At 42.8% G+C, this 25462-nt stretch overlaps 1 protein-coding gene across 3 annotated transcripts in view; it reads left to right on the plus strand.

Moving 5' to 3' along the window:
* The first annotated feature begins 21620 nt into the window (after window positions 1-21620).
* The window catches only part of LOC121599617 (serine/threonine-protein phosphatase rdgC-like), a 49683-nt gene continuing 45841 nt past the window's right edge, over window positions 21621-25462 (plus strand). For 2 of the 3 annotated variants that reach the window (XM_041927555.1, XM_041927560.1), the window contains exon 1: window positions 21621-21748. The gene's annotated coding sequence lies outside the window, so the exon portion shown is untranslated. Of the gene's footprint in view, window positions 21749-22161; window positions 22592-25462 lie in introns of those variants that run through there. The other variant, XM_041927557.1, reaches the window with a different exon arrangement.

Here is a 25462-nt window from a genome sequence, read left to right on the forward strand (position 1 = left end):
ATTTAAATTCTAAAATTGTGGAACAGTTTACAGTGGAACAGACATTACGTTAAATGTTGCAAATAAAGCGATTGACTCACAGTTAAAAATTGATGCATTAGAGACAAAAATGGAAGCCTAAGAGGCAAAAATTGTGACACGCTGTTAAAAATTGGTTTCTTAAAGACAAACATAGGTTAATTAGAGCCAAAATTTAGTTGCAATGACTGTAAATGGCTTCATAATTATCTTATCTCCATTAAATGCCCTGATTCTTACTTGGCTAAGAGCAAAGTAGTTCGCTTCATAATTTCCTGCTATTGAGCTAAGTATGTGAAGCTTACTTACGAAGAAAATTGAAGTTAATAGAAGAAATGCTCTGTTAGTACAATTATTACAACTTCATCTTCATCTGAACTACATTAGAGCAAATTATAGATTTTTTTGTATTTTGTTTTAAAATGATATTACAGTGCTGATTGTTAGCAATCAGCGCTCACGTGTGCACATCACATTGTTTCGAACGAAAATGATTTATAATATTGCTTTAGAGCTTTTCCCGGAATACTTTAATGTGAAACACCGCACTTCCGAATACGGTTATATTATTTCACACTACAGAATAGCTTAATGTTCAGCAAACAGCAATTAAACAATTCCGCACTGACTGTGTTCCATTCCATGGTAAGTAATAATCAAGCGGTAAATACATTCCGCACGTAAAATGTCATTATAAGGCGTGCAGATAATGGTGGTCCCGCTATCGGAATGTGTTGTGTCCCCTGTGACCTGCTTTCGATTATTGTTCCGGCCACACCACATCACCACACCTCCAGAGAGGACAGTTAAGTTTTTTTTTTCTTGGGCGATCGTTTGGCATTTTTGGCTGCGTCACGTTGTTTACCTCCCGGTAGACTAATCACAATTTAAATGGCTGTGCCGTCGTTGGTGTGTTCCGCAGAGGAGGTTGTTTTCTCTTTTCTTCGGCGGCATCATGCAACGTGGAACCGGTCTTTTGCCGGCGAGGCTCATCGTCGTTCGTTTGCCCGTGTCGTTTGAAGACATTAAAGTCAAATCGACGAACGTAGTTCGGGCGCCGATGGCAGAAATGAGAAAGAAAGCTGTCTACGTTAGCGATTTACGATAAAGTTGTCTTCATTTGCACTCCCTCTGGCTGTTTCTTCTATATTTCGTTTCGATGTAGGCCGCTTTCGGCAAGCAAACGATTGAGATGTGTTCACTTCGGACGGAAGAAAGTGGGTTTGGTGGGGAAAGGGGAAGACAAAATCGAAAAATATAGCTTGTCGATACGATGTCATTCCAATCGATTACCGGGCACTGGGCGTCTCCATCGGGGCGGAGGATGAGCTTTTTTGTTTGCTCGTGCTAGAGAAAGGTTGTGCAAACAGCAAGAATGGAACGGAGTTAGTAAATGTGGTGTAGATAAAAAAAAAGTGGAGGCCATTTTTATTTACATTGTGTTGATTAAAGAATGTTACAATGCGGTTAAAGTAAGCATGCATTAAAGCTAGTGCGCTGAGGGCATTTGCTAACGAAACGAGAGACAGAAACGTTTATAATTTTTAATTTAACGTTTGGTTTATAATTGTGAGTTCTTGTATGAATGTAATAATGTCTTCTTTTTCTTTGTTAAAATGACCGAATGGACTTGACTATTAGTGATTGATTGATTATCCATAGCACTGAGAGCGGTCCAATGGAACAGCCGTCAACTCGAACGACTCAATAACATGCCCGTCATGGGTTCAAGCCTACAAGGGACCGTCCCTCCGGAGTAAGGATTTGACTACCCGACTGTGTGGTAATGCATTAAGTCTCGAAAGGCTGTATAGGCAGGCAGGCATGTCCACGTAGGACTTTACGCCAAGTACAAAAAGCAGGATAGTCAGTTCTACGTATGCAGCTAATATAAGTATTGACAGAAAATACAAAAAGGAAGCCATATGTCAGTGCAATACAGTGGAGATATCTAAATTTTTCAAACAAAGAATCAATTTCGATATCCTATATTTTTTTTTTGCTTTGGAATGTTTTTTAGCTAATTGTGTATAATTTGCATATTGTATTTCTTTATCTGTGCTGTTATATTTTATACGTTTATTATTTTTATTGATTTATTATGAGGTTTCCGTGGCTCCAACGACAATAGCATGGAAGCTGAGTTGTGTGCAAGACTGCTGGCTGCCAACCGGTCATTCTACAGCCTGAAAAAGCAGTTCACCTCAAAGAACCTGTCGCGACGGACGAAGCTGGGACTATATAGTACCTATATAGTACCGGTACTCACATACGCCTATGAGACATGGACACTGTCCAAATCTGACGAAACCCTCTTAGCTGCGTTCGAGAGGAAGATGCTCAGAAGGATATTTGTGTGGAAGGACAATGGAGGAGCCGCTATAATGACGAGCTATACGAAATGTACGGCGACCTCACTGTCGTACAGCGTATCAAGCTCGCCAGGCTCCGGTGGGTTGGCCATGTTGTACGCATGGAAACGGACGACCCAGCCCGTAAAGTCTTTTTAGGCCATGCACAAGAACAGAGGAGGCGTAATAGGCCCAAATTGAGGTGGCAAGATGGCGTGGAGACGTCCGCCATTAAGGCCGGGATAACGGACTGACAGACGAAGACGCGAGACCGTGATCGGTTTCGGACACTCCTGAGGCAGGCCAAGACTGCAAAGCGGTTGTAGCGCCGTAAAAGTAAGTCAGTAATTAGTATGTTTCATCAAAATAGTCTCCTATTATCTGAAATTTCCAGACGAAACTGCTGACTGGGGGGATTTAGGAAGGAGTAATGTCAGTATTTCACCACGACAGTAATCCTTGAGAACCTTTTTTTAATCTTTTCTTCTTCCTGTCAACTCTGATTTCTTGTGTTGGGAACCAGTCATGTCCAATTATTGGATACAAAAGTGCACATATCCCTGTGAATATTACAACAATACTAAAAAGAAAAACAAAGATAAAATAAGTCGTTAAAAATCTACTTGTCTTTGTATTTTCTGTAACATGTGTCAAACTTATAAGTGTTGAAAGAATTAAAGCTTTGCCTTTCATCCTGGATATGAAGGGTCCACGGTGTTCCGGTATAATAGCAATAGAAAGGTAAACATTCATCAAAATCCAACATTTTTAAATCTTTTCTTCTCTCCAATGAATCTTTCCTCCCAATCCTATTCCTATCTGTTTACGAAATTTGATAAGCCAATCGGCAGCACAATAACATCGCACATCTCATGACAATTGAGATGATTTTCTGGGAAAAAGCCAACATTTCTTAAACATTTGCTCGGAGGCCGAGCCCGGCCACACCACTCGCTTCCCCACTCTTTCGGCGGGCTTGTGCAAATATTTGAACGACCCTTACCAGTGACCTAACGGCTCACGGTATCGGTCTTGAGGTTTGCAGCCTCTAGCCCACCCTCATCCACCGGACAAGTGTCGGACAAAATCTCGTGGGAAAACTTTCGCTTTCAAGGAACGAAAGGCGCTGGTCTCTGTTGTAGCAAAGCATACTTTGCAGTGAAACAGGGAATGGGAAAGGAGCATTTTGCTTTGCTCCGGACCCTCCGCTACCCTTTTGTTACAGGTTAGTTTGGATTCAATTTCCTGGCTTTCGCCCCTTCCCCCCAGCTACAACCATTAAATTGTGACAAAATATCCACGAGATCGAAGTTCTAATAAGCGTTCAGTGAAGGTAGGATTCCATTTCACGTGGGAAGCAATTATTTATTGCCCACCAAATCGTACCCACATCGCACATCGCACACTCGGTCGCCGTTGGGGTATCGATTTCGGATACTTTCCCCGGCCCTATTTTGTGAATCCCCGTTGACGAAGGGTATCGTGCGTGCGTCCTTTCACAGAACCAGCAAGCTGTATCGAAGGAGGCGCTTTAAAGCTACATTAAAGTGTTTCCCGCTGTTGCGGCACGGTACCATCATGGCACTCCAATGGCAGCATCTTTGGTTTCTCTAGGCTCTGCTTGGTCGGTCGAGAGTCGAGCGTACCTTTTTCGCTACAGATGATGAAGCCTTTTGAATATTATGATCACATTACACGATAACGGACGGTGGCGGCCGGATACGCCGTGATGGATTGCTGCGCTTGAGATTTTAACCGTACAGAGATTTTGTGCTCCGGTCCAATCGGTGGTGATTGATTTTTAGCATCACGTAGTAGGCAGCGCAAAAGTTGCTTCCATCGGTGTAAGACGTGGAGTGGCGATCGTACGTGTGAATGTTTGCAGCCCATCAGCACGCATCGGCACGCAGACGTGGACGGGTTTCTTCATGGGTGAGAGTGGAATTGGTGTCGATTACGCTCGCGCAGGCAATATGTTTTGTATGGTGGCGTTCTTTCTTGCTGTAAAGATTGCAATAACAGATGAAGAGTCACGATTTTTTGTAGGCGAAAATAGATAATAAGCATGTGAGTGTACAACCATGTTCGATACTAAGTGATAGGAAGGGGAATTATTCATTCAGCAGTGATGGCTTTGCCGTATCGTTTCAATGTATTACGTATTTATTGCAGTAGAAATATTTCAGCGTTTGGATTTAAGCCTCTGAAAATAGTATTCAATTGTGAGATAATTAAATTGTGCATCAAAACATATCTTTTAACTGTGTTGAATCACGAAATGTAATCAAATGTTTGATTTTATGCGGGATAAGTGGGCGAATAAGATTTTTTTTTTTGCACAAATATTGAAGATTTACAACAAATGATTGAATTCTTGATTAACGTTGCTTACACTAATTCGATGAATAATTTGTTCGTTGCTTTAATAAAATAAACATTCAATGCATTTGTTAGTTTTATTTAATTGCAGTTAGAATTAATACTTACTCCCAACAATAAAAGTCTTCCAAAGGAGTTTTCTTAAGATGTTTCTATTCTATCAATTGCACGCACCATCAACATCTCAGGAGTGACCTTTGATGTCTTATTTATTTATTTATTTATTTATTTATTTATTTATTTATTTATTTATTATTTCATATATATATATAAACCGACGGACCATCATGTCTAATCGGCAACCTTATAATTAAATTAAGGAGCATATAAATAAACATCTAGTTATAAGCAAACATTACATGTGACGTAGACGCAATTTCCTTGAACGTGGAAGTAGACATACTAAAATCGAACAAATCTAACACTTCATTGAACTCGAGGGACATACGTATAATAGGGTGTCCCTGGCTATGGTTGTTGCGGGTACGCGGAACACGGAGATGGAAATTGGATCTAAGAATCCGACAGGGAGCGAACAATTGATGCTGGCTAGTAATGCCGGGGAATCGATCTCTCCGTTAAGGAGCCGAAATATGAAAAGGCATTGGGCGTTTTTACGTCGAGAGCAGAGTGGTTCAAGTCCGAGAAGCAGACACCGCTGATGGTAGGTGGGCCGAGCGTGGTGGTGGGATTGCCATGGAAGGAGTCGAACCGCGTACCTGGTGAGTCTCCGTGAATGGCTTCGAGGCGATTGATGTCACCAACGCCAAGCGGGCACCAGATCGGACAGCAGTACTCCAGGCACGACCTTACGATGGCACAGAAGATCGACTTGACGCACATGGGATCGGTAAACTCGCTACAGGTCCGCGTAATTAAACCAAGTAGCTGATTTCCCTTCGCAACAACGCTTCGATGTGAGGGCGAAATGACATCTTCTGATCGAGTAGCACCCCCAGATCACGGATACATGTCGTGCGAGCCAAAGCCGTGTTGAGCATAGTGTATGTAAACGTGATGGGGTGACGGCTCTGCTGAATGATATACACTGGCATTTATCAGCACACACTTGGAGAGCGTTTCTGCTGCACCAGCTATCCAGATTCTAAGGATCGTTTGAAGGCGTACACAGTCACTGTCGTTTCTAACTGGAGCGAATATTTTACATCGTCGGCGTACATAGGTGTTGGCCTGGCGGTAAAACGAAAGATAGATCATTAATATAGATGAGGAAGAGTAGCGGTCCCAAATTACTCCCTTGAGGCACACCGAGGAGCTGGTGAAAGAGTGAGAACGATGAGATCCTTATACTTATGTAGTACGAACGACCAGTTAAATATGAACGCAGCCGGGTGATGTGCCAGTCGAGGAAACCGAGTTTTTTTAGCTTCGAAAGTAGAATATCATGAGAAAATACTATCGAACGCAGCCTGAAGTCGATATATACTGCATCAACTTGAGTACCACGATCCATGTTGTCGAAGCAGTAGCCAACAATTCAGCAAGATTTGTGGTGGAAGATCTCCTTGGGAGAAATCCATGCTGACTAGGGCTCATATAGTTTTGAACTGCTGTGAGTAGCGGATTGTATAGAATGAGCTCAAACACCTTTGCACAAGCGCATAGGGATACAATGCCACGATAATTACTAGCATGAAGTCGACTGCCTTTTTTATGGATAGGAATCATTCGCGCGTGTTTCCAGGACTCAGGATACGTGCCACGCATAAGGGAATCATTAAATATTTTGGCAAGAATGGGTGCGAGTGATTGACGGCAGTGCTTCATATGTATGCGGGAATATTGTCAGGTCCAGATGATGTAGATGGTTTTATATCGTTGAGTGTGCGCGCAATTAATGCTTCGTCAATTGTGGGTATAATAAAATCGATAGCATCCGATGGAGTATTGCGGGTGGCCTCTGCTAGTGTGTTAGGATTGTGAACAGGAAGGGTGAATGCATCAGCGAAACGATTGGCGAGAGTGTTGCAAATATCGGATGTATCGATACTAGTTTGGCCATTGTAGCTCATTGACGGAGGGATACTTCTTATATTGCGCCGTTTGTTCCAGAAGCTCCAGAACCGTGTCGGCTTAGAAAATAGCTGCCTTTCAGTACGGCGAATGAAGGAGCGGTAGCGGAGAGCACGATTATGTCGACGATAATTGTTCAGTGCATCGAAAAAAATTCTCCTATGCAGCGATGATCTCGTTCTACTGTAATCCGCGTAGGCTTTTGATTTTATTTTTTCAACCGTCTTAAAGATGCATTAGACCAATCGGGGCCAGGCTTTCGTTGAGCAACAGGAACGCAGGAATTAATCGCTGAGCGCATAAAAAACGCTAAAGCAATCGGTGGCTTCGTCGATAGTGGAAAAGTTGGAGCAGTCAAAATTACGGTCAAACGACACAATAAGGGCATTCATACGTTCCACATTCGTTTTGAAGAAAATTCTATTGACTGTACTGCGAGTGTGACTGTTGGTGGTGTGGGATAGTTGTACGGGATAATAAATCATCATATCCAATGAAGGATGATGAAAGTCCTCACTTAGAAGTGGAATACTACAGTGTGTTACGTATGGAGGAAGTTCTCTAGAGCCGAAAGTACCATTCACAGAGTGCAGAGGTGTGATTGAGTCGCACAAAATATTGGTTGCGGCAAGGTTTGCGAAGACCAGATCCAATTGACGCCCAGATTGATTTGCAATACCACTCAACTGAAATAATCCGGTACTATGCAACCCATCAACGAAATCGGTATTAGCACGGAATTGCATAAAGGTGCATAATGCATGACAGAATAACATGAGAGAGCAATCGGTGGCTTCTGATGTATTAGTCAGCTCCCATCTGATATCAGGTTTATTGAAATCTCCGAAGACGTATAATAAATCGCTCTCTTTAATGCGGATTGAAATTCACGTACACTATCATGTAAAGCGTTCATCACTGCGGGGTCATTCGCATGACTAGGCGGAATGTAAACAACGCCGATGTAAACAGAGACACCTGGCAGCAATGTTTTGATCCAAAGTTGTTCCAGTATGGTATTAGGCGATGCGATTTCACATGTCGGTATTGAAGAGGAACTTGCAATTAAAACACCCCCACCGCGTGAGAGGGCACTGTTGGAAAGATTCCTATCGCACCTGTAGATATGATAATGATCGTCAGTGAGGAGCGAAGAAGGTATGGACTGAGTAAGCCAAGTCTCGGTAAGAATGATTAAATCATATTCTGATTCTGATAGCGCCAGGCGAAGATTTGTAGTTTTCGTTCGTAGACCACGTACATTTGGTAGTAGATAGAGAGACTGGGATGAGAGCTGAACGAGGTGCATCGCCGGATGCTGTGCAAGATGCTATTCATCCGACGGGCCAGCGTCAGCAGATTCATCAGTCCGTTTAGCGTTTCGCTTCGGTCGTTTTTAGGGAGCGGCTAAGCATTCGGGAGGTGACCTAGTAGGTGTGGTGGTAACAAGCATTCGCTCATTAAGGTCAAGATGTGGTTCGTTTGTAAACAAAGCTGCGTCTGTAGTGGTCATGGCAGGTGAGGAAATCGTAACGGGCTGTGCGAGCGTATCTGTTGTAGTAGTTGGCATCGCGGCACTCCCTCCAGAATGTGAGAGAGGATTATGATAAGTGTCGGTAGCGGGAGTAACGTTTTGATCGAGCATCGAATTTGTTTCAGTGTTGCACAGGTATTAGTGTTATAATTATTGGTCCGATAGTCACGGAACTCTCGGTAGGTAAGAGGAGAGGGCCATGTGTTAGGTGAGAGGCCTTGTTGCGTAGAGTGGCTGGTATGCCCACCTTAAATGAGATAAATGAGAGTGTACTAGTGTCGGCACCAAGCTTCGTCAAACGGTGTACAGACACATCCCGCTTATCGAGTGCTAGCCGTACTTGTACCATGAGAGAAATCTGCTCAGTGGTAACCGATGGGGAGAAACGCGTAAAGAATAGCCACATTCGCGTATCGGTGTGTGGGATGGTGTCTAGTGTGTCAGAATCGAGCGGCGATCCCGATCCTCTGAGTAGTGGTGTTTGCGGGTTGTAAACTGGTGGCATATTGGTGAAGGATGACGGTTCGTTCGCACTCACACTAGAGAAGCGGCTAATGATGGATACTGTTGTAGTGTGGGTGTAATAGTACCGGGGATATTTTTGACCACTGAATTAAACAATTTAGGCGCTGAATTGTGATGAATGGGCCGTTGAGACGGTAAATCGGTGGCGGCATGCGTCGATCGCAAGCAGGAACGGATCTCCGCCTTTAAAACTTCCAGAAGCTCTAACTTAATAGCTGTGGTATGCTGTGACAGCTCGCTACGGAGGCCCGCTTTAAGGTCGGCTATGCTGGACAGTAGGTCGACAGAAGTGTGAGTGTACGGGGTGGATGACCTCAACACGGCCGTACGCGGATCCTTGTGAAACTTTACACAGGCTTTACAGGCCCAAAAAAGTTGTGCACAGGACTCTATAGTAGCGGAAAGTTCCTCAGAAAGTCCGCTGCATGAGAAGTGAAACTCAGAGTTGCACCAACCTGGCATTTCACAATGCGATCAGCAGCTACGATGTCGTTAGCGCAGGCGGAACAAATACCAGCCATTGCTTTGTGGATGAGCGATTGATTGTGATGTTGAAGCGACGTAATGATTGTGGGCCGGAAAACGTTTCCAGGTGATTGACGGTGAATAATCCAGTTGTTAAACAAAACCAGGCAATGAAGTCACCTACACCAGCAACAAGTTCAGCAAAGATACAGGCTTTCTCGGAATAATATTGAAAATAGTCGGAGCGCAGAGAATCTTCGACCAGTCACAGTGACGTTTGGAATGTGAACCTTTTATTCGTTATTCTGTTATTCGTTTTTCTTATGATTTCTTAAAAATATTTACGCAGTTAATAAAGTCCACGAGCAGGACAAAACTATGGCTTGGAAGGAAATTAGAAAGAGAGGAAAGATATAATGCCGACATGCGAATAATAATCGGAATGTAATGTAAATCGACACAAGCTTACCTCCGAATCTTATATGATTATCATAACTGATTCCTGTACCAATGAAAACTAGTTTTATTTTATCAAAGTATAATAAGAGTTGATAAATGATGGTATAAATTACCTTAAAATTGAAGGAAGTAGTATCTTTCAAAAGAGGCGTGTTATGGTACTTCAAAAATTTTTTAATGCACCACAGTTACTGCACAAACACTGGTCCAACTCAGAACAATTGCAAGGCAATTGCCAGTGGCAAATCATAAACAGTGGTGAAAGGATGCAGAATACCCGGGCAATGGACAAGCACAAGAGGAAGTATCTTATTTCCGCTGCGGTTAAGGGGACTGGTGCGTTTAAAAATACCTAAAAATAGCACCATAAGAGGGAGCCGCTCGTTATCGTACGGTGAAGAAAAAAATCAATTGTAATGAAATTTCGTTCGTTCGTTCGATCGGGATTGATTTTTTTTTTATCGAAAAAGGGCACGGGGTTTTTGTAAGGTATTTTGTGGTGCAAGAAAACTGAAATGCAGAAAAACAAAGCCCCCAAGCAGCGGGTTCAAAATGTGCTGATGCAAAGATGCGAAACATCGTCTTTGGTGCACCTGGGCCATTAAATGGGATTAGATTCCCTTTGGTTGTAGAATTTTTGATCAAATGTTGATGGCTAGTATTGGTGGAAGGCAAAGGCTTACGGTGAAAGCGTTTCATGACATCCTATGCGCGTGAACACAGGGTTCAACCCACCGTCAAACCGGTGGTCCCAGTTTATGGCAAGCAGCAAGCAGCAATGTGATAGTAAAGCGTTCTCGCTACTTCATCGACAATTTGATCGAAAATTGGATTTTGATTGAAGTAGATGGATAGGGTGGCAAGCAGGCAGTAGGTGGACAAATGAAGTAGGCAGAACACGGACAGGAGCGCTAAGGGCACAGTAGGAAGGCATAAACGGTTGCAGAAAGATGAAAAACGATCATAAAACTGGTTGCGTCCCAGCACGCACTAAAGCAACATCAGAGGGGATAAGGTAGAAGCATAAGAAAAACGCACCACAAATGACAAGGAAAGGCAGAGAAATGTCAATATTAATTTTCTGTTCTAAACGTGAAAACACAGACGCGCGAGATGAAAGGCGAAAGTTGTTCGATGAGGTTTAAATACGAAATCCACTTTACAGTAACGCACCGGCCGGGTGGTAGCGGATGTTTGTGTGGTGGTTTTATGGCAATTCATAAATATATTTAATGCGTTAATCGTTTAAGTTCAATCTGCAGTTGAGCAATTCAAAGTAAATGGGGGATAACGTTTACAACACAAACGTTTGCAGCAGCTGCTGTCTGGGCGTACATTTTCACCTTTTACCTTTAATTGCACCATTCAATCTTTAATCAAGACCTATCCATTTTTCATTGAAAATGGGTATTCTCCTGGATCTCAATCGAACATTTGTATCGGAGCTCGTGGATTCGTATTGGTGGGAAATTGAAATGCTTTTATTCCTTTTCATACCTTGCAATGTTGTGGCTCACACTGGATATTGCTTTGTGTAGGTAATAATTAAACCGTTAGCTATATCAATTTATAACATTCACAGCGTGAGCGGGCCATGTTGTTTGTGGCACGTATGTGGAAAGCTCAATCCATTTCACGTTTAATATTAAAGTAACGGGGAGCAAAAATTTATTAAACCAATTCAATGAAGTAATAATGAAAGATTGCTTTTTTCAGTTCTGAAATGAAATGAAATTATTTTTCTTTTTTTATTTTCTATCAAACTACTATCACATGAATTTTAAAAGTGTACAGGCGGAAAACAAATGCAATCAATATAGCAAACGTAACCTTCCTTTCTGAGTAAAGCCCTGATTTTTAAATAATCCCATTAGGCTCATCCATAAATTACGTATTGTTTTTTTTATTTGATGGGGAGTGCGGATGGTTAGTACCTGTTTTATATTTTACACAGCAGTTTTAATCAAAATCGCTCCAGTTTAAAGCTTTCTAAGGAAAACAACCCTTAATGCGTTACGTAATTTATGGATATTTCTAAAACATCGTTTACACTACTAAAGTGTGTGGAAATTGTCGATTTATGTTTAAAGATACTTTTGAATAAAGTAACGTAGCCATAAAAACCCCTATTTAATGCATTACGTAATTTATGGATATTTCTAAAACATCGTTTACACTACTAAAGCGTGTTGAAATTGTTGATTTTTTTTAAAATATACTTTTTAATAAAGTAATGTAGCAGAAACAACCCTTATTTAATGCGTTACGTAATTTATGGATATTTCTATAACAACGTTTACACTACTAAAGCGTGTTGAAATTATTGATTTATTTTAAAAAATACTTTTGATTGACCTGCTCATTCTCTTGTTACTGCGAAAGTGTGACTGAATGTGAACGTGGAAGTAAAGATATGGCATAACTAATTATGATCAAAGTACTTCAATGCATTTCAATACAGTATTGAGGAATCCATTAATTGAAACCTACAAACATACCCAATGATTTAATTGAAGTAATTATCTTATTGTATTGTTCAACTAAAAACAAAAACACGCCGACGTAGCTCCTTGAAGAACATTTCGCCCAACACGTAGACACCGTTTGGCCCCACCTTACCTTACCACTGTTTTTATGCCGTTTTTTTTTGTCCCTCCGGAAGCTATCTTCGTTCGTTTCGGAAGCAAAAACATTACCGACAGGGAGTCACTTCCAATCAATGAAGTTGTCACAATCGGAGCACTGGCAAAGGCGGGCAACAGTAGCAAACAAATGCGTACACAATTTGTCTCCATTAGTCTACTGCTGCCTTGCTTGCTTCCGGTGCGTTTGGGTGTATAAGCTCGAGGGGAACGAAAACTGCACCCAACGACGACCGAACGACAGTACGCTGTCGGGGTAAAGCCTTATCGTCTTACCGTGTGACATAGGAAAAGTTTGTACCCTGCCTTGGGAGGGTGTGTCTACCATGCGGGGATGCTTTGGAGCATTTCCGGAGTTGTAGCTTTTGTGCGCTGGAATTTGTAACGTTGGTCCCAATCGGCCATGGAAACTATCGCTGGAAAGAAAAGTTGTCAACCCTGCATAGCTATAGCCGTCAAGCGTTGGGCGTTATTTGATTTGTGTGTTTGATTGTGCCGGTTTTGATGAGATTAGCCCGGCTGATCAAATGGCTAACGCTATCGTACCGGCAGGAATAGGCTGGTAACGCTTGCTTCGATTGTGTGGGTTTCTTTGTATTTTTTAGAAAAGGGATAAGCATATGGGTTATTTGAGGGAGAGTTGGTGGTTTTCATCAACTAGATATAGTAATAGCTAGAGAGAGTTTTTTATTTGAAAATTTCAAAAGATGGACACTTATTTTTGGATTTATTCAACCTAGATGGCCTTACTAGGTTTATTTACACCACGTGATAGAGGCCTATTGTGGTCTCACGGTCATAGCTCAATTCTCATCTGGATCTCAATGAGGTCCACAGCTTTCTTCATTTATTATTTCAGATCCTCTACTATCGTTCGTATCCCAAAAGTTTTTCGTTAATTTTTCATTCGTAATTTTGTTACTTTAGCTGTATTATTTCGCAGTAAAATAGATGTTATATTCTCAACGTTACTAAAGTCCTGTTTAGATCGATAAGTCGATGTTCGAACGATAAGTCGTTGCATTAATCTGTACATCAACGTTTTATTGATTTTTTATATTTACTCAACAGTTCTTTCTCAACGAACAGGTCTCAACTATTCTTTCATATTAATTGCTATTCCGGCTCCGGTAGCAGAGATGTTCGAATAAAAGTATCTAGATCCAGTTTTAAAACAGACAGTGAATGTCATAAAGTTTAGTTTTCAGCCTACAGTTTCCCGAATGATGTCTTTAAGTAATTGTATGTAAAATTATACAAACATACAAGAATTGAATTGAATTGAATTGACCAAATGTGTTCGGTTTTGAAATAATGAATTAATAATTACATTTTTAATCAATCGCTGAAACAATAACACTGAAGAAAATGACATAATTTGGTTCTGGAAGCAATATTTGACTTCTGCTATTTACTTGAAATTGGCTAAATATTGAGCATCGAGGCTGAAAATTGCTACTTTTCTAATTTCGCTACTGTTCGACAAGCGATAGGTAAACCAATATACTTATATCCCTAATACAATCGATTCAATTTGTAAGCAAATAACTAATTGATGGCTTTGGTAAGCTAAGTTCCCGATGGCCTATACTATTACTCTTCAGTGAGGGGTTTCAGTGTAGTTTGGTCCATTACGCTCAACGGAACGATACGTCCACCGTCCTTGAATCGGTTCCCTGTTGCTCCAAAACCGCAACTTTCTATCCGAACTGCACCTGCACGGTGACAGGCTGATCGAAGGAATGGTGACCGAAGAAGAAACGATAGTCAACCTTCTACAAGTTATGCAAGAACGTTTGCGTACCCAGACAAGAGCCACGGTCGCCGTTTGCACGGTGACTGAAGCCCTATGATGAAAACACTGCTAGCATAAAGATAAACACAGGAAACACACACTCACACACACACACACACACACACACTGGCTAGCCAGCTTACCGGCTGCGGTGTGTGACGTGCTTTGCGTAGAAACTTCCACTGTGAGTTTGCTCTTCCGCTAGCGAACACAGGAGATAGAATATGGATTTTATAAATCCACCGAGTTAACTCGAACGATACATTCACGAAACGGATTTGATGCAAGCTCGGCAGGATCGGCAGCGCCTTTTACAGCACGTGACTGAGGATCTTGGTGAGCGGAACAGTCTGTGTAGGTTCCTTCCGATACCACGCAATTCGATACGGTTCGAGAAACACTCCGCCCTTGACCTTTACAGTACAGTGTGTATTTAAGAGCGGTTGCCATCCGTGAACGATTACGTCCAATTTGTGCTAAAATCTTCATCATGTTTTTACGCTTAAGAAAACAAGGCGATCGAGGTGGGTGCGCTTGCGGGAAGGAACTGCTTGGTACATCGAGAGCAACGGTTGGTAGAGTGCCATTTATGCATGCAGCTGTTGACAAAGTATGGCCAGCCTGGGTATTGGAGCTTCAGCGGGATGGTAAATAGGCAATTCTACATACCCGCTACACCTGCTGCTGCTGCTGCTGCTGTAGAATGTTCCGGATTGATTGGATTACATTATGCAGTTGCGGTTCTACCGGATTGGAAGCTTCCGGAAAACGGGAAGACACTTTCCCTGTGCTTGTGTTTTGTTGTCCCTGTACTTCGAAATGGTGGTAAATATTTATTTACAGATTTGATTGTGTTTACTTACTCACAAACATCGATCGGTGTGTGTGTGTGTGTCTCATTTTATATGAGCGCTGCTTCGCTTAACGATGACATCGTACCGAGCAGGGAAAAGCTTCCCCCCGCCCGCTCGCAGTAAGCTGTGAAATCGATTAATCTGTAACGATGTTGACAACCTGTCGGAAGTGTAATGAACCGGAAGGTACATTTTTGCACACCGAGCATAAATTGTAGCGTCAATGTATTCGTTTCATTGTAGCGATGCCCTGCTCTGGATGATGAGGGTGATTTGCAGATTGCGGGAATAGGCGGGTTTTGTAATTCCACGTGGGTGTGTTTCGGAACCAGCCCAGCGGTTTGCCTGCCGGGAAGACAGTAGTATTGTTTTTTTATTTTCCTTTTCAGTGTTATTTGTCCTCATAATGGAAGTTTTTGCTTGAGAGACATTCAAAAGAATGCCTTTGTATTGTTAAGCAATATGAAATGAAAGCGATATTAAACAGAAACCCCCCAACTTGTGAGAGCTTCCTGGTAACAAGCTTACCGTTCGTTACGTGCGTTACAGCTGATGCAGCGTTACACGCGTCGAAAGAATCGATCAACTTCTCCAAACCACCGTTCCCCCGAACCTTTATGTTTTGTGCAGGTGAACTTTTTAATCTTTGTCATTCGTCATGCAACTGCTTCCATTATATGACAGGGCGGGGGCTGGAGTTGCTTCTCATAAAAAGATTCTCCCGTCCGCACATTGAAGCCCCACATTGCGAGCGAGAGTGCCGACTGCTTCCGATGTCTGCGGGAAGCAAAATCGATAGTTCTATTGATTTTCACCACAACGTTTTTTTTTTATTTTTGGTTTATTTGCTACACCATCGATAATTGAATTACGGTCCAAAGTGTCATCATTCATCGGGTAGGTTGTCCTTCCTGGTTTAACACAACCTTTCGACAGTTCGAAAGTAGTGGTACCTTTCGACGGAGGGGGCGCTGTGAGTGCCCAAGGAGTGCCGGTGGGTGCGGCGACATCGGAAACACTTACACGTACCCACTGACGTTGGCGTTCAATTGTTTTTCGACGTTGCCAAAACTCCTCTTCACTTGGACATGTGAACATGTGTGTCTTTACAGTCCACTTAACACTCGATAGCAAACACTCTCACACACGCACACACGCCTTGTTGAAAAGGCTATTAAGGTGAGTACTGGCACCAGGTTTTGGGTGCACACGGGGTGAGCACGTTCCCAACAGGGAATAGAAGTTTAGCGTGAAGGTTATCGAGTTTTCATGGTGGGATTGTCCATACCAGTAGGACACCGTACCCTTAATCCCAACGGGAGATGTCTGCCATGGTACGACTTTGCTTACCACCGTGTGCGAGTGTGTCAGCTAGTATGACCTAACTCGCCTAGTAGTCGTTGGGATTGGCACAACCTAACCTCAATTCCGTCATGTAGGTAAGTGTGTCCGTGTGCGCCGGAGGTCGAGGTGCGTTAGCCAGCGAACCGATTACTCGAGTGCCCTCGGTACAATAACAGCTGTACTTTAAAGTGGTCTCCTCCCGTTGTTTTTCGAAAAGGGGTCTGGCACACACACACAGCACTGGAGAGCTTAAACTGGTTTGAATTGGAATTGGATCAGGGTGTGACAGTTGAGGGTGGTTCAAGTTTACTGTTGTCAACAGTGGTACTTCAAGTTCATTACTGTGCAATCGATTGGAGATGTAATCAGTTCATGGAATGTGTAGAATTGATTGAAGGAACGAGTTTAATCGTACGTTAAACTACATTTTATATGATATTTACATAAAGTTAGTAAGGGTTTATGGTATTTTTTGGATGCCATTGTTATACAATATTCGCAGGGAAGTATCTCTTTTGCCTCATCAACAATCTCCTTGCTTTACGCCAACCAGGAATCGGAGCATGATGCTATCAGCAGCTCAGTTGTATCAGACAAACTTTTCCCGCTTTTTAGGAGTAACTTTTCCCCCTCCCCTTATTCCGGGTGCTCGAACCAGGCCGGATGATATAGTCCGCAAACAATGGAGCACGATAACGTGACAAATTGAGATAACTTCCAAAGTGCTTCGACCGTTAAGAGTGTCGGGTGAGATTGAAGTAACGCGTGCATAAAAGCTAAACCCGTGAGATAGCAAAAGGGCAATGAACAAAACATCCAGTGTTTTGCTTCCGGGCGCACTAGAACTTGCCCTTCCCATCCCCTCGTCGAACATTGGCATTTGGAGTGCCGCACAAGAGGGAAGTGTGGAAATGCCAGCCAAGCTGAAAGTTCACGATATGAATCTCACACCACAAACCTGATGATGATTATAGAGCGTTGGGAGACTTTCGCTTCGGCTTCGTTTTGTCACCGCAAAAACACGACGTAAACCGGTAAGGTCACGGCCAGGCAGGGTACAGATCGCTCCTCGGAATCGATTTTGGATTTTCCAGGGACTCAAAGATGGGTACCAAAAGGTCGGGTGCGTATCGGGTGCCTCAAAATGCTTGACGTTGACAAATGCTTTGGCAGTGTGCACTTCGATAACGCGCTGCTAAGCGCTCAGCTTACGCCAGGAAGTGGTTTATTCAATTTTTGCACTCCTGCAACACTCACTCACTCAAACGTATCGCGGCAGCCATTTGTTTTTTAAAGCTGACTTGCAAACCTTCTATATATGTATGGCAGCAAACCACTTCCTGCAAAAATGCGATGCAGTGGGTGGAAAATTAATCTTCCAACCATTCCTGTTGCCCTGTGTTGCCGTTTTCGTTATCTCCCGTGGCTGACCTTTTGTCCGTTCTGTTGTGTGTTCTTGCGTGGGATGGGGGATGGAATGGAAGAAGGAAGAAGAGGAAGGGGCAATGAGTTCCTTTGGGGCGATGATAAATGAATGAAGAGCACGGAGCAATGGGAAGAGCGTACTACGTGGTCGGTCGTACTGTGCGGTGTGCCTTTGATCGATTGTGCGATGTGTATGATTGGATGTGCACGAGATAGCATGATTGCCGCCCTGCTTAGCTAACGCTCTTTATGTTGTTTTATTGGAATTCTTTGTGAAAGATTATGCGCACCACGAAGCGTCTTCGTGGCATACACGCTGCAATCTTGCCCATTGTTCGGAATCAATCAACTTTATTGAGGAGTTTATTAGATCGTTGCTTAGAGTAAGGATAGGTGCTTTGTGCGTTTTTTTGTTTTGTTTTTGTTGAGTACCTAGTGAAGAGCTATTTTCATTTACTTCCTACACAGAAAAAGCCGACGTGACGTTTGATAGATTAATCACAATTAACACTCGAAACGCAGCATGTTCTAGCACACCAAGGACGTTCTTGTGGAAGCAGAAAATGATGACACGGATTGATATAACGAACCTCTTTGCATAAATCCAGCTCAAACAGGACGCACTAACCACAAAAGCACACAGAAACAAAGACATAAAAGGACCATCAGCAAGACCCCGACGTGTATCGCATATCCACCTTGCAGGCGGACCAACCTTCGGGATCAGTTCCAGTTGGAAGGAACACACCTTCATGCTTCGGCTGTCGGTAGTACTGGTACAGGTGACGTTTGCACTGTCGCCACACGGATTAGCCACGCCAAGGCTGTCACTGTCGGGTGGAAACATCGTACTCGAGCTGATCCGTAGCGGGAACAACGCACAGAGAAGCGGGATCCGGCCGTGTAAGAAAGCCCACCTCCCCCCTTCTGGATGGTGTTTGCGCTTGGGAGTTTGCCATAATACACACACATAAAAAAGCGAATCGTCAGCGTAGCCGGGACAAGGTTTTGCTCCTTTACCGCGCCGTACCAAAACCAGCGTGGAACGGCGAGTTGAAATGGCAAACACAACAGCCGGTCGAACTGGTAGCGAGGGGTTTGATGTTTGAGTAGACTTTGCCACGACCACGGCTCTCCGCGGTGGTGGTCGCGCAGTGTGAGAAGATGAATGCAACCGAGGAGCCTCGGTTAAGTAAACAATTTATCTTCCAGCGTTCCTCAAGCGCACGACCGAGTTTCGATCCAGCGGTGATGGCGTCAGGAAGACTGCTGGCCCCTACCGGTGCGGTGTGAGGGAGCGGTAGCTGGAACAAGGGACGGGAAGCCGTTTCGCGGTAGGCAGCGCTAGCGAAATAGAGTAGTTTTAGTAAGCGCACGCAACGGTGTCTTGACACGAGTACGTCGATTATCTTGCTTTGTTTGCGGGGGGCCAGTTGGACAGTTGGTGCTTTCGCTTCTTTGCACTGGCAAGACAAACAGGGAAGACGTGAAGCATTTCGGTGGGAAGAAGAGCTAACCCAACAAGGTACACCTGGGCAGGTGAACGTTCTGTGGCGGGGTTGTCTTTTTGAAGCATTTCTGTTCGGTTAAAGTGTTTCAATGTTTTTAAAATAATAGAAGATATGGGTAAATATAGTTTTTTTAATTATTGTATGTAATTATATCATATTTTCTACAGTATATAATTATTTTATACAATACTGTTAGTACTTTACAAGAAACTAGAAGAAGTTAACGAAAAACTAAAAGAATGTTACATTTAATAACAGGGTATATTGTCTTCGTGTACCATCAATTCATTTCCATGAAATTTCATCAAAATTTACTTTGTATCAGAGATGCCAAGAGCATCGAAATTCTCTAGAATATATTTTCTTTTTTCGGATTTCTTAGGAAATGGATTGATGATCATTGAAACCATGTGCTGTGTGGCTATCTATTATCTATTATCTCTATTAATCTATTCTTTCTCCGAGATTAAGTTAATGTATTTTATTGAATTTTTGTAATCCCACGTCGAAGAAGTCACGTTCCAAAAAAAAAAAAAAAATCAAATATCTTTTTTGCATTAAAAAGAACATTTTTTAAGAATTTTGAACGTTTTTGTAGAAATGTGCAAGGAATAATACAATCAGTGAATAGCACGTAACTATCAATCACGTTGATAGTTGGTTCATATTTCTGTATATGTATGTCGGACGACTTTTTTGACGGGCTCCTGTAAAGAACCAGCTATTGTGCTTGCAGTCAATTCCGAATGTTGTACCGGTATGCATGCCTTTTTTATTCTTCTACCCTGTTACAGTTACACAGTTTCCCATGCATGCAAAGTTAGCTGCATCCTGCTAAATCCGATCCTTCGAACATGCTGTGAACCTCTACTGCTGTTGAGTCACTCTGCGCCACTCAAACACACAGTTGCATTCTCTGTTTTGATTGCTCTCAAAAGCAACTGAAACTCAGAAGTTTGAAGAGTCGCGTGGTAGGTGAGACCTCCTGATTCACCTGCTGCATTCGTAATGGGATTTTGTTTGTACCGATGTTGTTGGACCGGTTCATATCACGTTCAGCGTCCACTGGTAATAAGATACTTTTCCTATGTCGCTTAAGTGGACGTCTGTTACGAGTTTCGTTCGAGGATATGCTTTGCTTCGCGTTGTTGAGGTCCATTTTGATGCTTTCCTAAGGTAGTTTGTAAACATAAAAAATAATAAAAATTAGATTAATATAGTTAAAATAATGAGAAGAATTTTTTTTTAATTTTACAAAATCATCGCAAGCCTCAATAAAGGCTCTTGCAGGCCACAGTTTGGGGACGCTTGCTCTACAACAAGAAAGAAGTATCCATGCATCTCATTAGAGAACTAAGACATGACAAAGTTGTATCATTATTCCTAATCTCGTTATGGATCTTGTCTGTCGAAATAATTATAAATTTCGTTTAAAATATTTTCTGTAAGACTCACATCAATCTTTATCATTCCTCTAGTAACAGACTAGTTAATTTACAATAAGTGTAAAACTAGTGTACGATGGACAAATCTCCAAAAAAAGCAGTTATTACATTTTGGCGTGGGAACGCACCGGTCAGGCAAAGAAGTCGATCGAAACTAGTTTATAAATGCATTCCGTCACTTACGATATGCATCAAAATGCTAACACTGCCCCGAAACGTAAACAACCTTCAGCATCCACAAACAACAACAGCCCGAGAACGTCATCGCCCCCCCTCGACACAGCGTTGTGGCGTATTTATACAGCAGCTTGAAGATACGATTCTTCTCCTCCGATTCAAACCAACACTTACCAGTACGTTTGGAAAATGCGTTTCATTTCCCTCGCACGTTTCAAAAGAGCGCACCGTTCAGCTTACGCACGCTCTCGAGCAACCGTCTTCGGCGTCCGCCTGTCGCCGGCTTTACCACGGGCGAGAGTGGCCGTGGCGAGAGCGAACGTTAGTAGGCGCTGAGAGCGTATAGATTATGGGGCGAAATTTCGCCCCAACATCGTGCCGCCTGTGCCTTCCGGGTGCACACGGCCAGCTGTTGTGGATGCCCCGCTCCGGTTGCGTCGGCGCGTCCCATATGATATTTGTTTTGTCTATCGTCTGCCTGTGTCTTCGGGTGGCGGGCGCGAAACCACCACACGCGGCGGGATTGCATTTGCGGCGAAAAGCAAGCGGCAACTCGACCGCTCGCACATACCGTTGGTAGAGCTGTGAGCCGAAAAGCGCACAACCGGGAGACGGTTGATCTGCCTGCGGGATGGGATGCGAAACGGTCGATTCGGAAGACATCGGTTCGCTTTGCCCGCCAGTTGGATACGGTCGGTCGTCGGGTACGCACGCGGATGCAACCCGCTCTACTGTGACTGTGTGCGCCCGTTGGATGAGCAAAGCGCGCTAGTGTGCTAGTGGTGCCAAGGTTTGGAAGCGTTTGAATTATAGAACAGCAGTTTTGATGAAGTGCCCGGCGCGGGTTTATATATAAACCGCTGGTGATGGCGAAGAAGAAAGCGGGTGCAAGTGTGCCGGTGCGCCAGAATGTGCTGGCGGGCTTACAGATGGGAAACAGGTGTCACGAACAGCGGTCGGACAAATATTGTCAGTATGTAAAGGTGAAACTCAATTCCATTCCGGCGGGTGCGGCGTGTTTGGAATTGAATGTGATTTTTTATTCACTTGCTTTTGTCCGGCACGTGATCAATGGGAAGTTGAAAATGACTAAGCGAAGGGATGAACCGTTTGCGGCTGTAGCTGCCGCAGGCCCCTGGCCGAAGTGTAAATCTCTTACCCCGTGTGTGTGTATATGTGTGTGTGTGTGGGGCTCTGTGGAGCAGTGTTTCACAGTAAATTACATGTTTGAAACAAAAATCGATTTTATTGGATGAAAGTTTTGCTTTCGTTTAGTTTTACTCTCTATTCTGTTCTGTTGTGCGATGTGCTAGAGATTATTGCGTGGTTTAAAATGTTGCCTTACAACTCGGCAAAGAAAGGTTAATCCTCCAACGTGTGCTCGTGCGCTGGCAAATGGTTTGAATGTGTTGCGGTTGTGACTGACGTGTAGAATGGGCATCGAATGGTTTTCCGGATTTTAAGCTCTTCGTGAGCTTCCGAGTCCGAGGGGGATTTTTGAAAAGGTTTAAGAACGGTTCGGTAGATAAGCAGGAACAGAATATTGGGAAGCTTTTCCGGCAACAGACAAGAAAAGGTCAATCAAACCCACACACGAGGGAGATTTTCATAGTGTGGAACGCATTAGTTGATGGTAAGTTTGGTTTCTGTTGGTTTTTATGGGTTGAGAGTTTTAATTAAAAATATGGTTCGATGAAAATGTATATCGGTTATTAAAGGTATGTGGATTTCTGTGTTATGAAGGTTAGCGTTGGGATTTACGCTCTGTGGTTTATATTTTAATTTTCCATTTGAAGACTAATGGCACATCTGGGAGAGGTGTAGTAAAGAGCCAGAAACGTTTTTACATGTGATCAGCCAGAAGAATAGAAGAAGAAATTACAGAATAGTTTAATTCTGTAATTAAAAAAATCTTAAAATAACAATACTTTATACAAGAAATATTACTTCTTGTTTGTATATTTTAGAAATTATAGTTTAAAAAGTTAGTTTAAAAAAATTAATAGGTCGTCAATTTTTACCTATGATAACAGCAATCGCGTAAATAATCGATCAGTAAAGCGTAAAAATCCATTTGAAGATTGATACTCATGAATTTTATAAGCTCCCAATCACATGCTATAATACAATGGTGTGCTGCAGAATGATGTATTGTACGTGTGGGGAAACTCCTAAAAAATATCGTAAAACAGGACGTAGACGCGCAGCTATATTTGCGCTACTCCAGCGTTTGCGTTTACGCGATCCAATGCGTTGCTTTTCGTCGATGGGAAGTAACCAATTTTCGTCTGACGTCACAATTTGCAAAAAGGAAGCATCCTGCTCGGTCGTGCTCAAGCAGCGTATCCTGCTACGCTACGTGGTGGTACGTCGTTCTTGATCTCTTGATTTCTCTGCTGCCCCGAGGGACTGGTCGTGCGGGAATGCTCGACCCATTCATAACGCTTCAAGAAACGGAAGGGCAACGGGTGGGCAGGAAATGAGATGCAATTGAGTTTGCGGCGGCACTGCTCGGGGGAATTCTTCATGGTTTGGAGGTTTTAAATGTTTACTTTTACCGAGCACTGAAGGTGGGTTTGTTCTTGGATGTAGCATTTGTCACAAATTGTGCCATGGTAGAGGTGTAACACTTTGCTGTTAAAAAGCAATTCAATAGCTTTAAAGCATGTCTTTTTATGGCTGAGAGTGAATAATGTTAATTGTTTAATGCTTTTGTTCCACATTTGTTAGTTCGAAGAATCAAGTTTCAGCTGTTGAAATTTGTTTCAATTATTAAGTATACTGTTTTTGGACACTACTATACTTACACTGTTTTTTTACAGAATTTTAATAAAATTCATGAATTCATCAAAATAATTCCGAAAATTTAAGTGATAAATGACCAGTCCGACTGTGTCCCTGTCTGTTTAATAGAACGTGTATCTTATTTTTTATTCCTAATAAATGCTTGAACGTATGGTAAGCCAGGACTGTTCCATTTTGGATGAGCTCATCCAGTATTTATTGAGATTTTTGTTTGCAAAACCCAGATATGATGAAATACTTAATATGAAACAGTTAGTGCTTTATATCAGTGCACAATTATTTGAACTCCATCTATATGAACAGAAAATAGTGTACAAAGTACGCAAAACAAAGCTACAATATAATTTAGTTGCATTACCTAACAAGGCCTCTTTTTGTCGTATTGATAGCAACATTATGTTTGCAATCTGATCAGGAATAAATTATCTTCCCAAAGCAACCCGACTCAAACACGGGATTCTGTATCCGAATCCCACGACAGTCTACGACAACAAACAAAATAGATCGTTACACGTTTTCACATTCAACTCCAGTAAGATAACACGCTGGTGCGCGTTGTTTATTAAGCAAGCGGCTCTACTGTGTAGCGCACCATCAGCGGCTTACGGGTTTCGGTTATCGTTCTGATAAGAATCCGCCTTAGGATATCAAAACCGATCTGGGTGCTGGTGTGTCGTTGCATTAAAACCCGAACACACAGTACGATACCACCACCGTCATCCAGTGAGTGTGAAGCCACGTTCACAGCCAGACAGATATGCTAGTCACGTGCGAAGATGACACTTTCGTGCTGGGGATGCTGTGAACCGAAGCGGACAGTATCTCCGTCGGGAGATTAAGAGGCAATTATTTGCAAAGCAGTATTGTAGCGCGATACCGACCCGAGGAGGGACCGCTGTGTCTCAAGTGAATGAATCCACATTGACAATGTCAACCAAAATTGGATCAATCTTGATTTTTTGTTGCAAAAAAAGAAAAAACAAGTAACAGTCCGAGAATCATTCCGGACGGACGGATGCCGAACCGCCGACAACTGTCTTTCACATCGTGCCAGCAAAAAAAGGGTCGATAAAAATGCGAGGGAGGAGAAATGCTCATCTCGTCCGGTGTTGGCAAGGTAAGCAAAGTAGGTTTATGCGTCGCCCACTTGCCGTGTGCGTGCGGGCGAAGCACGGCGACACTCTCCGCTTCGCTATTTCCAGAAATATTCTCACAGCCGAGAAGAAAACGGTTTCCTCTGGTTTTAGTGCTTGTCTTTATTTTCTTGTTTTTTTTTTGCTTTGCCTCCTCTTTCAATCAAAATGGTGCGTTACAAAGTGCCCAACAAATAAATGGAAGGAAAATGTTACTTACCGTCGGTCAGATGATGAGCTGTTTGGCCGAAAACGAAACGTTTCTTTTCCTGAGTTGTTTGAGCGAACTCTGAAGTACAGGGTACAGTCAGGGAGTGAAGGAAGTGGTAAGAAGCAAAAAATAATAGAAGAATTCGGCATCGTATTTCACAAATGTTTTGTTTACTTTCTTCCGGAAGTGATGTGGTTTGGCTGCAGGAAGTGATGGAGCGTTAAAACGAGAGCGAAAGAGCGAGAGAAAGAAATCGGATGCATCACAGTAAGCGAGGTTAAGTGCTTGAAGGAAGCATGCTTGCTCTCTTTCGTCTGCTACGATTACTATGGCGGCGTTAAGTTTTTCTCGCAAG

Source organism: Anopheles merus, chromosome 3L (genome assembly GCF_017562075.2).
Source record: "Anopheles merus strain MAF chromosome 3L, AmerM5.1, whole genome shotgun sequence".
NCBI classification, from domain to species: Eukaryota; Metazoa; Arthropoda; class Insecta; order Diptera; family Culicidae; genus Anopheles; species Anopheles merus.